The 19,714-nt window shown below is 33.6% G+C and overlaps 1 protein-coding gene across 5 annotated transcripts in view; it reads right to left on the reverse strand.

The window, feature by feature from the left end:
- LOC129247120 (uncharacterized) overlaps nt 1–19,714 on the reverse strand; it is a 121,023-nt gene that overhangs the window by 62,343 nt on the left and 38,966 nt on the right. For 3 of the 5 annotated variants that reach the window (XM_054886059.1, XM_054886060.1, XM_054886061.1), the window contains exon 1: nt 10,794–11,116. The exons of 1 other annotated variant lie outside the window; for it this stretch is intronic. The gene's annotated coding sequence lies outside the window, so the exon portion shown is untranslated. Of the gene's footprint in view, nt 1–10,793; nt 11,118–19,714 lie in introns of those variants that run through there. One more of the 5 variants, XM_054886064.1, reaches the window with a different exon arrangement.

Raw genomic sequence — 19,714 nt, forward strand, 5'->3', positions numbered from 1 at the left:
AAGGGCAAAAATATCACTTCATTTTGAGCGCTTTTTTCGTTGAGCTGTATCTCATCCAAATTTCGAGATATTTAGCAGGGAAAATTCGCTGCAAATGTAAGTTAAATCACCATTCTTTTTTTTAACTTAATTTGATATTTACAGCAATGGTTTGCCGTGCAAAATATAAATGAAGAAAAAGAGGAAATGACCAGAAAAAAAGAGCGAGAAATTACCAAACTCAGGAGAAAATGAAGCTAAAGTCAGCTTCAGACAAAGTTTTGACGGGCTGCTAGAAAACGGTTACGTACTCTAGTACGCATCCGATGAGGCGTCCTTTGCAGTTTTTGAGAGAAAGATTCTGTGCAAGATGTTAGGAACTATAGTACATTGGCGAAGGCGAGTTTAAAATACTACTTGGTGTTTTTCTAGAAGTGCAAGTCCGCAAAAGGCTTCTGGCCCATAAAATTTTGATGCTGTGTCTATTTTCGCTAGGCAGTCCGCCTGTTCGTCCCTTGGAGAGTTTGAGAGAAAGATTCTGCCCAAGATTTTCGGAACTTTAGTACGTGGGCGACGGCGAGTATCGTAGGCGATGGAATAATGAGCTGTATGAGTTTTACGAAGGCATAGACATAGTGCAGCGAATGAAGTCTCAGCGGCTTCGTTGGCTGGGTCATGTCGTCCGAATGGAAGCAAATGCTCCGGCACTGAAAGTATTCGATGCGGTACCATTTGGTGCTAGCAGCAGAAGAGGAAGGTCTCCTCTGCGTTGGAAAGATCAGGTGGAGAAGGACTTGGCTTCACTTGGGGTTTCCAAGAAAAAGAAACGAGAAAGAACCGACTAGCGCGCTTGGTTGAACTCGGCTAAAATCGCTTAATCTGTTATCGCGCTAAATAAGAAGAAAAATAATTATTCGTACTTGTGTGGAACTGATTTTTCTGCAGGTGCAGTGATCAAGTCGAAATATGAATCACAAATCAATTCGCAAACAGAAACGAAAGTTGAGAGAAATTATGCTCAGAAAAGGAGGCTCTTTCTTCTCTCTCTCTCTCTCTAATGAGTAGTATTAATAAAAATTATATTATATATGTACTCTTGAGAGCTTTCTTCAAATAATGCACAGAAGTAAAGAGCACTAATACAAATATTTCCAATCTGTTGCCTGCCTTGTCAGTGCGCAGGTATCGGTACCTTTCATTTCAAAGCGGTGTCGTAGAAAAATGTCTCCTTTAAAGATGACCACAGTGCAAAAATGCTTGGGTACCGCTGCCTGAATCAGTAGACGCAATTGATTATCCGAGTTTATACAATTTTTTTTATTGCTCAACTTGAGCTTTTATCGAATTTGGTTAAAGCTGCTGTTTTTATTTAGAGTGACTTAATTTTTCTTTAAATAAATATAAACAGGCCCATTACGAAGCAAATCACATTCAGTATACAAACATAGAATGTTGCACATTTCCATAACTCTCCTTAGAGACGTTTATAGTATAATTGCCTAAAAATTATTATCTTCCTACGCGCACTGCAGCTGAGAACTCTCTAAGCCACTGGCAAGAAAAACAAGCAGCAGGTGGCGGGCAAAGGTCGTGATTTTATTTTGCGCTGACAAAAACTCAGCCTGGTTAGTTGCATCACCAAAGGAAATTTATTTGCGTATTGGTTTTTTGTTTTCGTATTTTTATTTTGTAAGCCCAAAACTGGTAAAGTATAAAACAACAAATTAAATTTGTGATATTATTTATTTGTCGATATTTTGACCTCAATTAGAAGGCATCTTCAAGAACTTTTGGCTGTGCCTGGTACGGAAACTAAATATTTGGAGGCCAGTAAAACTGTTAAAATCATACTGCTTTTGGTTTACAACCTGCTGAGCCAAATAAAATCGTAAGTATGATTTTTATAATTATATCGACTCAAATTTTCCTGACCAAAAGTGGCTGGGTTCTTTGTAGTTAACATAGAGAGCTACCACTAGCTGGTACCGTATCGAATCCTTTCAGAGTCGGTGCGTTTGTCTTCATTCGGACGTCATGTCTTAGCCAACGAAATCGCTGGAGCTTTATTCGCTGCACGATGTTTATGTCGTCGTTAAGCTCATACAGCTCTTTGTTCCATCATCTACGATACTCGCCGTTACAAACGTACAAAAGTCCAAAACTCTTCCTCTCCATTTCTCCAAGTGACGGAGAGGTGGACTGCCTTGCAATAATAGGCACTACATCAAAATTTTATGGGCCAGAACACTTTTGTGGGCTTACCAAAGCCCACATAAAGGAAGTTACTGCGAGAATACGGAATTTATAGAGCATTGGATAAAAAAATCTAGGACAGAAGAAGCAAAACAACGTTCGTTCCATCTGCAAGAGTATCAAGCAGGCTCCTAAATCAGTATGAAGAGGTCTTACGAGCTCTCGCTGCATACCAGTGAGACATTGCTTTCCTTGTTATCATTTCAAGAAACCAGAACTAGTAGAAATAAGCATCTGTCTTTTTTACAAATTGAGGAATGAGACGCTAGAGCACAACCTCTGCGAATGTGCAATTCTCGCAACACGCGAATTCATTCGCTTAGGTGGTGTGTCTCTAAATCCATCGGTGATACGGAATTATAGGCTTGAGGAAGTGTTCAAATTTATTAGAAGCTTCAAATTACAGACGCATTGTTAGTCATCCCCATCCTTGTATACGACGCCGCACGGGAAGCGTTCGAGAGAGAAATTCTCCGAAAAATCTTTGGTCCTCTTCGCATAGGCGAAATGAGTTCCTTATTCGATAGAACAGCGAGCTGTATGAGTTATACCGGGCCGGCTGCGCTGGCTTAGCCATGTCTCGAGGATGAACGGAAGTGCTCCGGTACGGCAGTCTTCTGAGAGGTAACCCACACGTGGAAGACGCGGAAGAGAAAGATCTAACCTGCGTTGGGGAGGCCAAGTGAGGCAATAACCTGACAGCACTCGGTGCCATCAACTGGCTCCAGCAAGCAGCGAACCCAGCTAGTTGGCACAGTGTTTTAGATTCGGCCAAAACCGAAATACGGTTATAGTGCCATTTAAGTAAGTAAGTGAGTAGGTTAAGCACAATAGAACGCATTAGAGGTCGCAGTCCATTATAGCCCAAACTAAGTAATTAAGCATCTAGTTTGATCATCATCATCATCACCGTTGCCTTTTTTTCCCATTGGAGCATCGGGCTTCTAGTTGGATATGTGATCGTTAATCACTCCGAAAATTTTGAAAACAAAAATTGTATATTTACTTTGTATTTTTTTAACTGGTTTATGAGCTATTTGTCAATATGCATTCCAAATTCCTTCTTGTCTTTTCCTGCTTTAGCGGTAATAGCAATTTGTCAATATTATTCTTTTTTTCGTCTCCAACTGTCGTCTCTTAAATTTTCATACAAGCACTTAGAGTAAATTCAATAAAGCTGAAAAGATCACCACATACACGCACTACAAGAAGTGATTTTTATGGATCATAAAATTGTCGGCTGTCAATAAATAATACTTAACGCTTATTCAAAGTCCGTCCACAGTGAATTCCAAACAGGATTTCGAAACGTTTGGCACGACTGACACAGAAAATTCACAGAAAATCCATAACAAACGCTGAGTGCGGCCGAAGTCTAACAAATGGCTAATCAGCAAACGTAAAACGGGGCATTAAAAAAGAAGCTCCCAATGCATACCCGATACGAGGTCAAACTATGCCATATAATAACAATCACATGCGGTAATAAGCTTAGCACATTAAATGTGATTGAACGATCAAAGAGGATCCTGATATGATCATTAATGAGCATTAACAGCTGTTTATTTATTTTTGTGTGCGTGTGTGAGCACAATTTCGCAAATCTTTTTTACTTCTTGCCAATTTACGGGCATACGCAATATCTGTACGTAAAAGACAAATAGTACGGAGGAATTGATCGCTGATCGATCGTGTGTGATCTGCTTGAAACCTCTCACAACGAAATATGGCTGACGGTCGTTTACGAGTAGACCTAAGCCACAGCTGGGTTTGCGTGTGCTCGAGTTGAACTCATTCAATTCAATTTAACCATTTGAGGCTGTTGATTTTTAGGGAAAAAATGCTGACTCATAACATTTCGTTGGAGTATGATTTCAGAATTCAATGCGACACACAACTAAACAGCTGATTTACTTACCACAAACGCACAGGCACAGACACACAGTCATTTGATAGGAAAAAATGTGTGTGCGTGCGTCTCATAAAGTGCGTTTCATAATCATAAGTCACCTTTAGTATACAATTTTTGAACTACCATAAGCTCGCTTTTACTTTCCAGAGTAGTTTTTTGGCGTCATTTTAACAGTTATAGACTTAATACTTACATAAATTGTTGAACCGTTACCTTTTTCCAAGAAACTGCACTTTTACTAGTCTTTCCAGCGTTTCATAAAGATAAGACACTAGTCGTAAATGAGCTTCTGAAGATATAGAAGATGCTGATTGTTGTTTTGAATGACTTAAACTATAATTCTATTTAGTTTAACTTGAAATGCCGAGGGGTTCAATATTATCACAAGAGGAACGTGAATTAATTTTAGCCTACAAGGATTCAGGCTCGTCAATCAAACTAATTGCAAAAGAAACACAGGCAGAACTCGCTGTGTTATCCGGAATTTTTTACGGAGTCCTGAGAATTACAACATTTTGAAACCCGTTGGAAAAAAATTATCACTATCAAGTCGAAATAGCGAGCAATCATAAGAAAAGCTTCTAACTCGTCTAAGGCTTGCACCAACTTGGCCGCTGTTGTTCAAAATAAGGTTTCAAAACCAACAGTTTGGCGCACATTAGAGAGGTGCAGTCATTTAAAATTATCAAAAATACGAAAAGCACCCCATCTTTTATCACCGCACATGCTGGCGCGTCTTCAGTTTGCAGAAAAACAGCTAGACATCAACGGGGTCACAGTAAAATATTTCGAATATTTTTAATGTAGCCCAATTTCATATTATTTTTTAAAAAGGTTATGTTTTAGAATGAAAAAAAGGAACCTTAATGGATCCGATAGTTTTTTAATTTATTGGAGAAATTTTTTTTGTAAGAGCCCCCTCTTATTTTCCAAGCGCAACTTCGGTGGAGGTTCTGTTATGGTTTGGCGTGCATTTACATCGAAAGCAACTCTCTACATAATCGCGAATGAGAAGTGGAGACTACAACAACGTTTTGGAAAGTAGTCTACTTTCTTTTAATCAGAATAATGCGGAAGTGTCCTTCGTTTTTCAGCAAGACAACGCCCGAATCCACGTAAACAGGAAAATAAGGCAGTATTTGACCGATTGCGCCATAGAAACTATGGACTGGGCGGCGTGTTCTCCGGATCTAAACCCAATAGAAAACATTTGGGGTATATTATTCAGAAGAGTTTACGCCAACAAACGCCAATTTGACAGCATTAAGGAGTAGGCAATTGAGTAGTAAAGTCCTCTCTCGACGAACAAAACTAACACTCTACAAGACTCTCATCATGCCCGTCCTAACGTATGACGCAGAAGCTTGGAAGACGACAACATCGGAGGAAGCGACGCTTGGAGTATTTGAGAGAAAGATTCAGATTTTTGGACCTTTGGCAACGGCGAATATCGCAGGCGATGGAACGATGAGCTGTATGAGTTTTACAACGACATAGACATAGCACAGCGAATAAAGATCCAGCGGCTACGTTGGCTGGGTCATGTCGTCCGAATGAATACAAACGCTCCGGCTCTGAAAGTATTCGATGCGGTACCAGCTGGTGGTAGTATAGGAAGAGGAAGGCCTCCTCTGCGTTGGAAAGATCAGGTGGAGAAGGACTTGACTTTACTTGGTGTGTCCACTTGGCGCCGGTTAGCACGAGAAAGAAACGACTGGCGCGTTTTGTTAAACTCGGCCAAAATCGCGTAAGCGGTTAACGCGCCAATTAAGAAGACGAAGGAGCTTAAAGCGGCAATTAAGGCAGAATGGGCTTCTCTAGATGTAGATTTACTTAAAAAGTTAGCAGAATCGATGAAAAAAGGTTATTTTGTGTCGGTAAAGTAAATGGTGCTTCTATAGAATACTAAAATATTCTAGACGACAGAAAAAAAATTCGAAAAAAGTATTCTTTGTTAAACGATCACTTTAATTGAACAGTGTCTTATGACTTTGAAACGCCTGGAAATACATTTTTGCAAAAAATTTTCTTTATGCTTTAAAAAAGTTCTAAATTCTGTAATAAAGATAATTTTTCTTACTCTAATCGATGTGTAAAATTTTTATTTTCCTCTGAAATCTATAAATTAAAATTCTTTGAAAAAGTAGGGGTGTCTTATGGTTATGAAACGCACCTTACATATGTATATTTTTTTTTTGGTATTTAAGAGAAAAAATATTCATGATCACATCACGTCATAGTGCCCAATGCTCGCACAACGTTCATGAAAAGTTCTAATGAAGTAGAAAATGCGATAAACCTTTTCGAGCGTGAGATGGAACCTTTTAGTGCGATCAATCGCACATTTGTCCGCTAGGTACGCGTATAATGCCTTGTAGCAATCAATGAGAGTCTGAGCTGCTGGCATTTAGTGGTGATTGCCTTTGGGCTAATAGGACAGTTATAATAGACATTGTTCTTGTTTTTTGTATCATTGTTGTTAACAGGTATGCGCATATGCGCCTATAAATGTGTGAGTAGGTAGATGGCTGCGTTTCTGGCACAAGGTAAGTGCGGTTGGCTGGTTAGCCCCACACGCATGACAAGAGGCCAAATAGCCGACTGAGGAGTAGGGAGCGTGCGATCTATCGAGGCAATGTAGTAGAAGATACCTCATTCTTAAATATAACCACCAAGTATTTTTCTATAACCACACACCACCACATACGTACAAGTGTATTTACATATGTATGTATGCCAATGTGCCAGTCAATTAGCCGTACATTCGGTCGTTGCGTGTGTGTGTGTGTGGTGCCCCTATAGTGCCAAGATGATTCATCACGTACATCCATATCATCAACAACACTGCCTTCTGTATCGCCTTGCCTTGCCAGGCACTCACTCATCCATTGTGTTTCCTCACCTCTACATATTATCGCCTTTTGCTCAGACATGGCGTTGGTGGTGGCGCAGTTCAAGCATAAATGCCAACAACAAAACATGTGCGAGTATGTGCACCGCGTCCATGTCGGAACTACCACAAGTTATTCGAGTAATATTAATAAATAAAATTAATTTCTATGAAAAACTGCAATGCGGCGCTCAGCGCATACTCAACTACATACACACATTTACGAGTGTGTTTGTAGTTGTAGAAAAAGATCAAAAGATGAAAGTACTTTGCGTTTGCGGGAAACTGCAGAAAGTTGTTGCTTTAGGAGAAGAAAAATCGTTACATACGCACTTATATACATACATACATACACTTACATATGCACATACATCCTCGCTTACACCTTTAGTAAATTTATTTATGCATTCATTTAAATATTTTATGTGGCACATTTGCGTTCTCACGCAGCTAACCGCATTTCTTGATTTATAGGCGTGAGGTTAAGTAAAGAAACGAAAAGAAAATAGAGAAAAAAGAATGCTTTCTTCAAAATAAAATAAACAGAAACTATTCTGTGCTTCATAGCAATTTTTTCTTTTAACATACCTATTTTGCTGAATGAGCAGCCGTTGAAAGATATGCGAGTGTTTGCAAAGGCATACAAGAAATATATGATTTTTCGAAATTCCTTGGAGGTTTTTCGAATTTTGTAACGAAAACGAAAATGAGTAAATATGTTCCATTATAGAGCGATTGGACATTTTCGTCAATTCTGCTAAAAAATGGTTCAAGGCAATTGTGTAAACAATTTTCAAAGAAATTTAATAATTTGGAGATTTATTCAATATTAAAAATTTTGGTATTAAGTTTTTTAAAATGAAAAATCTTGAGCTATTTTAGTATTAATAAAAAAAATTAAAATTTGTTCGGATAAAAAACACATTTAAAAAAATTTGTTTTTCGAAATATTTTGGACATAACATTCAATTCTGCAGAAAATCGGTTTATTTGTAAGCTTGAGTATAAAAAGAGGTAAACTGAAGGAATTAAAAAAGGTTTTTTTTTATTTAAGAAAATATTTAAACTCTAATTAAAAACAGCGGAAAAGTGGAATATGAAAAATCTAAGGCATTTTTCTAATTCTTGTATAAAATTTTAAAATTGGATTCATTCCGTTTTTATTAGACAATGAGGTACACTTTTATAAAGTAATAATGAACATAAAAAAATAGTTAAGAATGGTCGGAGTGCTGTAATAATCTATGTGCTATCGCTTTGTCGCGGGGTGTATTTAGGGTCATAACACAACCTATGCGGAGCCTAATTGGAGAAGTTTCGTCACTTCAAAAATTCTCTGACTTCACTTCCAAGTAAAAGTAAATGTCAATGCCAATCCGCCACATTGTGAACTAGGACGAGATTCACAATTCCGGTTAACGGCATGAAATCGACTGATTTTGCTTATTTTGAAACTAAGCACTTTTCGGTTTTTCGACCACCGGAACAGGAATTTATTAATTAATATATTGATGTACATATATTGATGTACATATATTGATGTAAATTCATGTACTGATGAGACGACCAACCGACGCAACTAAGTAGTTATTTGAATAATTCGGAAATGTTTTTCAAAGTGTGTTTTTTTGGAAAATTGTCAAAAAAAAATTTTCCACCAAAAATTTTGAAAAATATTGTTTTGAAAAAAGGTTTATTTAACTAAATTTTTAAAATGAAATATTGAGTATTTTTAAATAATTTAATTTTTATTTAAATATATGTCATTTTTGTACCATTTTTTATTAAACTAATTTAAATACATTTAAATTTTTTAAAATAAATTATTTTTTTGTTCAATATTTTTTCATTTAATACAATTTTTTTTTTCATTTTATTAAATAAATCAAATTTATTAAAATTGTTTTTTAAAGTCTGTAGTATCAAATTATTAAAAAAAAATTTATATTGTTGAAAATAAGCGTTGATATATGACTTTTAGAATTGTACAGCCCTCGAGAAAAATGTAGCACTTCAATATTTTGACCAGTTTTACTGCTTTTTTTATATTTATAATCTGTTTTTATAAAATTATAGCTCATTGTCTAACAAGAAAATTATATAAATCTCAACACCAAATTGTATATAAAATTTAGAAAAATTCCAAAACTTTTCATAAACATTTGAAAATTTTTATTTAAAATTAAAAAACCAAAAAGAAAAATTTCGAAATTTTCAAAGTTTGAAAAAAGCCGGTACGCAGTTTCATAGCCCAATTAAATTTAGTAAATAAAGTGCAAATTTGAAGTTGCTAGAAAATTCAGTTAATTTTTCATAATTTTTTTGCATGACGGTGTATTTTGTCTTTGTCTCCACATGACAAATCCACGAAATTTGTTTATATGGAGAAAATACGCAACACCGTCAGAGAAAAATTTTCTAAAATCATCGAGAATTTTGAACCACTTCGGATTTTTTCTTTATTGTACTAAAATTTATTGGGCTACACAACTGCGCCATTTTTTTAAATTTTGCAAATTTTTCAACTTTGAGGGAAATTTTTGAAAATTCCATTTGTTATTTTTTTTAAATTTTAATTAAAAATTATAAAATGTTTATGAAAATTTTTAGAATGTTTCTAATTTTGCATAAAGTTTGAATTTGAGATTTATATGCTTTTATTTTTGTAGGCAATGAGTTATAATTTTATGAAAACAGAAAATAAACATAAAAAACAGTCAAAACTGGTCAAAATATTGAGGTGCTAAATTTTTTAAACTATGAGGCAAATTTCTGGTATTTTTTTTAAATCTTGTACATAGTTTGAAATTTGGTTTCATATGGCCTTTATTGTACTTATAGATAGAATTTTATTTTCTAAAAAATATAATTTAAATAATAAAAATAAATTGATAGTCAAAACTTGTCAAATACTGAGGTGCTATATATTGTTATTTTTTGTACCTTAACACAATTACGCGTTGGATTGCATTGCCCAACTAGTTCCAAGTTAGCTAGAGAGCTGTACAATACTTGTAGGATAGTTTGGCTATCAAAGCTAATACGATGACTCGTATTCATGCCTCTTCCAACCGCAATAACAACATACGCTTGAAAATTCTGGACAAAAATTAGATTATGGGTCGCAATATGCGCGGCTGGTTATTGTGCCATGGTACCCAGCAGGTAATAGGTTTGTAGAGACATTAAAGAGTTAATTAAACTATGCTAAGTATAGCGTACTGCATTTTTTTTAGGGAGACAGAGTAAACTACAAAATATTAAAAAAAAATTTTAATTTTGAGATTTCGTAAAAAAATAAAAAAAAAAATAAAAATATTTCATTTTGAGATTTAGTTAATGTTAAAACTTTTTTTTTCAGTTTACTTCTTATTATACTTAAGCGTATAAATACCAAGTTTTGGAAAAATGTACGATAGTGCTCAAAATATAATAGTTGGATCTCTTGACATGGAATCGCTCTGATACTTGCAAGTGATTTCCTACGAAATCAACATTCTCAGGGGTAACTAACTGCCATTCGAAGGCATCTTAAAACAACGGTAGGTTTCTCAATTGCGAGATCTGCACATTCTTTTCCTAGTGCTATAAAAGCATGCATTATGTTTGTGTGTACGTAGTTAATGTCAGCACGGTTTCATAAAAAAAAATATAATAAAAAATAATTCTTTACAAATTCACATGTCTTAAAAATTTTATCATTGCGCAGCACCCACACACAAGAAAAGTTTTATCAGTCAGCGAAACAATTTATCTTACACAATCTTTGTTAATTGCTTTTTGTTTTTCACAATAAAAAAATAACAAAACAATAAATACACCGTCAAGTAATCTAAAATGAAACAATTTCGCGCATTAAAGCGTCTTTAAACAGCACCGCAACGAAGTAGTAATACAAATTTTTGAAGCGACGTTGACACTTGAATTACGCGGTCTTACGCGCACAGCCGACAAACATCGTTAGTGGCCAAATCAACGAGCTGAACTGTACGAAATGAAGCGGAGTGAAATAAAGAAGTTGGAGAAGGCAGTTGAACCGAAGTGGCGAACTGCACGCCGTGATGTTTGGACGCGCAATGAGCCGAGTCGTTCGTGGAGCGCAGCGTCCAAGCGGCGTTGCTGGTCGCCACCACAACTGGGGAAATGACGTTGTGACGCTTCAGTAATGACACAAACAACCATACCAATAAAGAAGGTAGTAAATACGATCAACAAGCACACAACAACCAACAATCTGAAGCTGGCAAGCTGGCAAAGCGTTGCTGTGTGGAAGAAAACTGATTCAAGCTGAGCTGTCGTAATGAGTGATTTCGGTGGAAGTGCTGATTTTTTTCTTTGTGCGCTTATTTTATGCCCCTTGCACTGGATTGTGTGTTGGGTATAAATTGATTTTGTTTTGTTGTTGTTGTTGTTCTTGTAAATATAAGTATATTTTGTTGTCGATATTGATCATGTTGCATTGCTTGGTTAGTTGGTGTTGCTGGTTGCTTGAAAATGTGTTTGCCAATGCAACTTTTAGTTTCGCTTTAAATTGTTATTGTTGTTATTTCCTTTGCCATGCCACTGCATATTGAGTGGTGCTCCTCTTTTGTGGAAATGAGGCATAAAAATTGCAGGCAGCAAGCAGCATGCAACAATGGGCAAGCGGCATGCAAGCGCTGCATGACGACGCCAACGTCACGCCAGAAAAAGAGACCATGACGTTGAATGGTTGGCGTTCAGCATTGGTTGGCATTGCGCGATACAGACAAGCCGCCAAGCAAAAAAGGGGAATGCAGACAGCCTGTGCGACGGACGGACGAGTGTCTGCTGGTCAGCCACAGCCAGAAGTTGCAGCAAGGCAAGCAGATTGTTGCTGTTAACGCCAACGTTTTGCGATGGTTGGCGTTGGGTGTCTGCTTGTAGTGGTTAGAGCAACAATTCTGGCGCGTAGGCAGCAAAGTACAAGCGGCCCACTGCCGCAGCGTGGAATGTGGGCAATTGCAACTTGTTAGGGCGAATGGTGTTGATGTTTTTCTCTTTTATAAATTTGTTCTCATACATTTAAGTTGATTGTTTCAAATTCATTTTAGTTTATTATTCTAAATTAACTTTAGTTTATTATTTTCAATTAATTTTAGTTTATTATTTTAAATTAATTTTAGTTTATGTTTGTAATTAATTTTAGTTTATGTTTTAAATTAAGTTTTTAGTTTATTATTTTGAATTCATTTAAATATAGGGTGAATTTTATTTTATTGCATACTCCGTTGCGAAATTAGTAAAGTACATACTGACAAGTTTTGACTGTTTTCTTATTTTTTTTATGCTCATTATTTTTATAATAAAAATATAGTTATTCTATGCCAAAAACTATATTAAAACGAGTTTTTAACTTTGTACAATATTTACAGAAATTCAGCAAACTTTTAATAAAGGTTCAAACTTTTTATTTAGAATTCATAGAAAATGTAGGAAAAGTGAAGGTTTGAAGGGACTCAAAAATTTTGATTTATTTTTGATATTTTTCCACTGACGTTGTTGCGGATTTTCTCCATGTAAAAAAATCATCCTTTCATTATTTATGAAATTTTTTTGGATTAAGTAATTTAACTTTGTTTTATTCAAAGTTGTTTTAATTTAATTTATTTTTGTTTATTTTTATTGTATTTTTCGTGATGTAATTTTTTTTATTTAATTTTTAATTCCTATAATTATAATTTATAGTTTTATCTTTCCAGATTTCTTATATTTTGTTTTATATTATTTTATTTTATTTCATTTTATTTTATTTGTTCCCTTCTTATACATACATAATTTAACATAAAATTATTTTATTTTGTTTTAATTTTATTTATTTTTCTTTCTTTTTTAATTTCATTTAATCTTATTTTTTCCTTTTGGAAATTTGTTTTAATTATATGTTATCTTATTTTATGTTGTTTTTTATATAAAACTAGCTTTAACCCCCGGCCCCGCTCTCGTAGGAGTAGTTGTGAGGGATTTAGGATACGTATATAAAAGAAGTACAAACAATAATTTCATAGAAAATAATTTTTTTATTAATAACCATAATATTACAATACCCGGCATCCGTTGCTATGCCTCGTTGAATAAAATCAAAACAACCGATCAGAAAAATATCAAGCAAAATTATTTTTATTAATTTTTTATCTCAAACCGTTTTTGAACTTTGCATTTGGGTCATAGTTGAACAGCTTATGGGGATTATGAAGTCTAGAGTGTTCTATTAATAGTGAGAAATAGGAAAAACTAAGATTTTTTAGATTAAATTTAAGCAAATATTCGATTATAAGTGACGAGTGAGAGTGGTGGCGGGGCCTGGAGGCTGTGGGAAGGGAGTTCCATCATAAAAACATGCATATAACCTTCATTGGGTGAAAATATAAATGTATACAAATTTTTATGTCATTTGTTGCCGTCGTTTCGTAGTGATGCGCGGACAACGTACAGACATTCACCTTTATAGTATAGATTAAATTTTTAAATATTTTATTTTGTTCTTTTATGGTTTTTTTTTAATTTTATTTTATTTTAATTTAATTTATTTTATTTTAAAATATTTATATATTTTATTTGATCTTTTTTATTTTAAGTTATTTTAATTTTATTTTATTATACATTGTTATACAGTTTTTTTAATTTATTTAAATGTAATATGATTTATTTTATTTTATCTTATTCCTTATACATAATTTATTATTTTTTTAATATTGTTTTATTTTGTTTTGCCTTAAATTATTATTTTTTTATTTTTTTTTCTTTACTTAATTTTATTTTTTAATTTCATTTCGTCTTATTTTATTTTATTCTAATTTAATTAAATTTTTACCTTATTTTACTATATTTTCTTTGGTTTTGATTTATTTTATTGTTTTATTTCATTTCACTTTATTTTTTCCCTTTTGGAAATTTTTTTAATTATATTTTATCTTATTTTATTTTATGTCTTTTTTATACATAACTAAATTTTTTAATTATATTTTTTGTTTGTTTTTGGTTTTTTAATTTCACTTTGTTTTGATTTAATTAATTTTTTTTACTTTATTTTATTTTTTAATTTTATTTCGTCTTATTTTATATTGTTTTATTTTATCCCATGTATAAGAAACATAATTTATTTTTTTAATATATTATTATTTTACTTTATTTTGTCTTAGCTAGTTTTTTAATATTATTTTATTTTGTTTTGTTTCAGTTATTTTTTTTTAATTTTATAGTGTTTTTAATTTTTTTAAATTTAAATTCCTTATTTAATTTAAATTTCGTCATTTTATTTTATTTGATCGTATTTTTGTATTCCAAGCTAAATTTTAATTTTTTAAATTTTATTTTACTTTTCTCGATTTCTTAAATTGTTTTTTACTTTACTTTATTTATTCCACATCCTATACATAATTTAATTTTTTAATATTAGTTTGGTCTAAATTTTTTTGTTTTGTATTTAATTTGCATAATTGTTGTTCTTGACTGGTTTTTACTTTGTTTTAATATATTTTTTAATTGTATTTTGTATTATTTTATTCCAACTTATTTTATTTTATTTCAGTGTAGTTAACAGTTTTTTATTTTTATTTATCTTTCTTTTGATTAAATTTTCCTTTTTTTATTTTCGTTTATTTTATTTTATTTTTCATTTTATTTTTTTATTTTTCATTTTATTAATTATTTTCTTGTATTTGTTGTATTTTTTCTATTTTTTGTTGTTGTTCTGTTTTTTTGATATATTTTCATTTTTTTTTATTTTTTTTGTGCATATAACATTGCCTGCATTTCACCTTAGTTACCAGCTTGTTGTTGCTGGTATATTGGCTTTGCTACGCCTGTTGCTTCCAATGTCAACCTAATTTATCTGCCAAATTTTATTTACAGCATAACAAGTTTCGCGCAAAGGCTACTACCAATTTATTTATTTTTTTTTGTTAAATTTTCTCTAATCTCTATCTTTCTTAAGCTATTTCATTTATTTTCGCTTCTCTCTCTACTGCTGTTCCTATTATTATTTATTTTGCTTTGAATTCACAAAATTGCAGTCAATCTTTTGTAGTTTTTGTTTACCAACATTTCTTTTGCTAACTTCATAATTTCGCTATCACTTTAATTGTTTTCGCATACTTTTATTGGTTTTGTTTTATTTTATTTGATTTGTTTTATTTCATTTGTTTTTTTTTATTTCATTTGTTTTATTTTATTTCATTTGTTTTGTTGTTATTTTGATATCTTGTTTTTTGTCTGCAGTAGTTTTTTGTTGTTTGGTTCGTATTTATCTCAATATGTCGAAATCCCACTGTTGTTGTTGTTTGTTACGAAATGGTATGCCTCTGGTTTCTAATCGTTTCGCAAATTTACCTATTTAAGACCAACTGTGCTGTAAGGCGTTCAACGAGAAAAAGACAAAAAACAAAAACAAGGGGAAACATACAGCTACGCATTCGGCGCGCTTCAACTCCAAACCGAGTGTAGTAATTTATCTTTATTTTCTTGTACATATATACATATGTACATATGTATGTGTGTATATGTGTATAAATAACTATGCAGTTTTTCGTTAAGTGATAGGTAACAGTTTCGTTTGGCAGACTAAATTGCCCGTCAAAAACGGAAAATTAATTAAGCCAGCTTTCCCCGCGCGCAAAAATGTTGAAATTTGTTTGTTTTTATTTTATTTTTTTTTTGTGATTTTTTATTCGATTTGGCTTCGAATTGCAATTAAAAGTAAAAAATCAGACTTTGCTTGAATGCGACTTAAACATGATTAATGATAAGCGAAGACAAGGTGTCGCTAATTACTTGGCCAATTTAGCGTTCATCATCAAGCTATCGCAATATTGTTGAAAGAAAAAATTTTGAATCTTCACAATTTTATTAATTACGCTTTTATATGCAGTTACGCTTACCTTGAAGTTGAATGTCAACTTGAAGCTTTCAAAGGTTATGCAATTATCGCACTTTCTTTATCCAGCATTTCTTACTTAAACGCAAAGTCTAAATACTTTTTTGCTTAATTATATCTGAGTCTTTTACATTTTGCTTTAGTAACCGCAAACTTTGCCATAATTGTTTATTTACTCGAGTACACAGAAAATAGAATTATGAGCAAAGCATTTTTATCACAAACTTTCTTCTGTACTAAGTGCGCTGATACAAGTATTTACGTACGTATTTACGTACTTTTATGAATTTACATAAGTAGGTACTAATGCACATAGCACACACATATAAACACATGCATGCATAGATATTATTGTATGATACAATTTTTATATGGAAATAAAGTTTGTCAACATCAACATTCCTACATTCCTCAGCGTGTGCGCAATTCTCGGGATTTCTTTCTTACATTTAGTTTGAAAAATTAGGTAATTTGCTTTAAGTAGTTCACATGCTTTGTTAGATGTGTGAGAGATAGTAGCCAATAATAATAATAATAAAAAACAATGAGAAAATAAATATTTTGCATGTGTTTGTTTGGGGCAGAAAGTACGAGAACAATTTAAGTGATGAGACGACAATAAAAAAGCTGTGAGTGATGAGTTTCGCATTTGCAAAGGTATTTGTATCAAATGTTAACTAGTGGGGAAGTGAGCTTGAGGGGAAACTGTATATGATTAATAACAAAAACAAGTGTAATTGCGGCTTAATCAAAGGGATTTTTACTTACATATGCACGTTTATGCATGTAAATATAATGAATATAATTATAATTTGATATGCACAGATAGAGGAATAGAGAACAGAAGAGTTACTAGAAAACGAAGCACGTCAAAAATCATTATTTTTGCTCTGCAGTAATTTTAATGAGGAGATGGAGTTATTATAAGCACTAAAAAAAATCTAAATATGTGAATGAAAAATGCACTGAAAATTGAATAATGCGTATGAGAAATATGCATTAAAAATAATCAACTTAAGCATTAACAATTGATTAAAAACACAAGTTTATAGTTGAAAACATATTTTATTTTTTTGTTCTTTCATTACATTCTAAAGTTACAAAACCAAGAGAAAATAATAAGATTGCTCGCTTCATTCTTCTACTTATGCGGTAAGTAATTGCATACACATTGCATCAGTGGCGCCAGCAAGAGGAAGCGGGCGACCTCGGTAATAGCGCAAACACACCAAATGTAACGAAGTCCTCAACCATCTGTGCAACCCTTCTGGCAGAAAAATGTGAAATATAGATGGCGCTCTTAGCAGTAAGAAGGCGCAACGACAGGTGAGAATTCCCACTACTTAGAACTGGTAGTGGCAGGCTAATCACCTACCCTGTCAGAACTCAAATAGATTAACGAAACCAACGCAAGACAAGAGTCTTGTCGAGACCCTATGCCCCCGAGTGGAGTGAACAAGGAAAAAAAAAGTAATTGCAGCAACTTGTAAATACAGTAGGTTCTGTTTTTATGCGGTAGATACGTTCCGCAAGAAACAGCATAAAAAAAAAAACAGCATCAAAAAAGCTACCAGTTCAATAGTAAAACTATAGATACGTTTCAAATGCTCAAACCGCATAAATCTGAAATAATTAAATAAAATCGCATAAACAAAATATTGTATTTTTGAAAATTATATCTTTATTTAAGAAACGTCAGAATCGAAAAATAAATTTAAGTCAGAAATAGAGTCAGACAATACCCACATGTTGCGCGTTTGTTTAGGATTTGGCGTAAAATCACTTTCGTCACTTTAGGAAATGTACACGTCTGATCTAGATAGTTATGCAGGCGGTTCCATACTTGTAGGGTTAGCATTTCTGATGTAATCTGTGATGAGTTTTTGCTTAGCTGGTTTAGAATCTTGTTTATATGTACAATTCCCGATAGGTCGAAATGCATTTTGTAATTAAAAAAAAAAACCGCACTATTTCAAAACCGCATAAAAAAAAAGCCGCATAAAAACAGAACCTACTGTATAGCAACCAGAAAGTCTGCGTACAGTTTATTTCTTTTAATAATACTTTATTAAGATTTTTTTTTCGTTTTAGCTCAGTTTTTATTATTTGTTATTACAATTGATTGGTTAGCGAACTCACTTGCAAATTTTATTTAAAAGATGAAATAATAAGAAAACATGGAAAAATTGTGGAAATATGTAAATAGTTTCCGAAATATTGGCTTTCCTCTGTTTAATGTGTAGTAAACAACTACAAACAAACCGGGATTTTAACATCTAAGTCCAGGTCTGGGCGTCCAAGAACACTATCGGACCGAGAAGAGCGCAGCATAATCCATATGGCAAAGGTTAAACCTCGAATAATAGCATCAAAAATTGTTGAAAACGTAAACCAAACTTAAAAAAAAAAATTTGTTCGAAAACTGCTTTAAAAGTTTCAATAAAGCTGGATATCATGGAAGAGTCCTTCGAAGAAAGCCTTTTTTTCACTTGTGAGCAGAAGAAAGCGCATTGAATTTGCTAATCATTATATAAATCAGCCTCCAGAGTTTTGGAAACAAGTCATTTTTTCAGACGAAAGTAAATTTTGTATTTTTGGGATAAGAAGTCGTCAAATTGTTTGTCGCATATCAGGCTTTCTGAGGCTCGTGAGAAACAAAATATTGTTGGCCATCCTCGAGACAGCTTCCGAAGAAAGGACTTGAAGTACCAGGATACCTACGAATTTCGAGAGCTGCGGTTTTGTTAGCCTTAGAAGTTCTCTCGAGCGCTCCCAATCTACCCGTGGCTGAAAAAATCTCGCGACTTTGTACGTTAGCGCACTAACACAATGCACGTTGAGTTGACGTGAGGACCGCCTTTCCAGTAGCAGACCACAAGTTCTCAAGGTAACCCCAACCCACTCATTGTGCGATGAAACCGACTCCAGGGTACCCTGTCTAGCCAGGCCAGCAGTTTCTCTCTATGCCGCTGTGACCGGGAACGCAAATGAGCCTAATATCGAAGTATTCAGATGCAATGGAGAGAGAAGTCAGCCATTCCCCGTCTAATTTCGAACGCACAAATAACGAGCACAAGGCACTGTGGGTCAGGTAGAATTTATAGAAACGACAATGGATAAGTGAGGGTATTTGAACATTTTAAAAAAGAATCTGACGCAGAGCACATTTTGGTTTCAACTAGATAATCACCCAGAACACCCAGCCAAGATTGTTAAGCTTTGGCTCCTGTAAAACGCTGCAAAACAGCTCAAAGCACCCCATCAGTTGCTCGATCTGAATCCTATGGAGCATCTGTGGGATCTGTTAGAAAAAAAAAACAATTTGACAACATGTCACAACAAGTAAGGTGACTTTGCGAAGTGTTATGCGGAAAGAATGGACGAATATTACAACTGAGGAGACAGAGAAGTTAGCTCAAAGACAAATAGATTGATAGAAGTCCTAAAGCATCGATATAAAATACTTTCTTTAGATCAAAAAGTTATCGAAGCGGTAAAGATGCTGTCAGGTACGCATCTATGAATATGACATTGAAACCAACCGACGATCATTGGAGTGACGCTTCTCAGATGAGTTAAAACTCCGAACAGATCCCAAGAGCTCGATTAAGGGCTTTGATGGCCGTTTTCTTTGAGTGTCGTGCTGTGGTACCCATGCCGAGTTTCTTCCACCAGGCTAAATAGTAATACTTTTATGTCTGTAGTGTGCCCAATGGCCGATACTTCGACGTAGAACATCTTTTGTGTCCTATGCTATACAGTAAATCAGGAATATTACTCCCGCATA

Source organism: Anastrepha obliqua, chromosome 5 (assembly GCF_027943255.1).
Source record: "Anastrepha obliqua isolate idAnaObli1 chromosome 5, idAnaObli1_1.0, whole genome shotgun sequence".
In the NCBI taxonomy this organism is placed as follows: Eukaryota; Metazoa; Arthropoda; class Insecta; order Diptera; family Tephritidae; genus Anastrepha; species Anastrepha obliqua.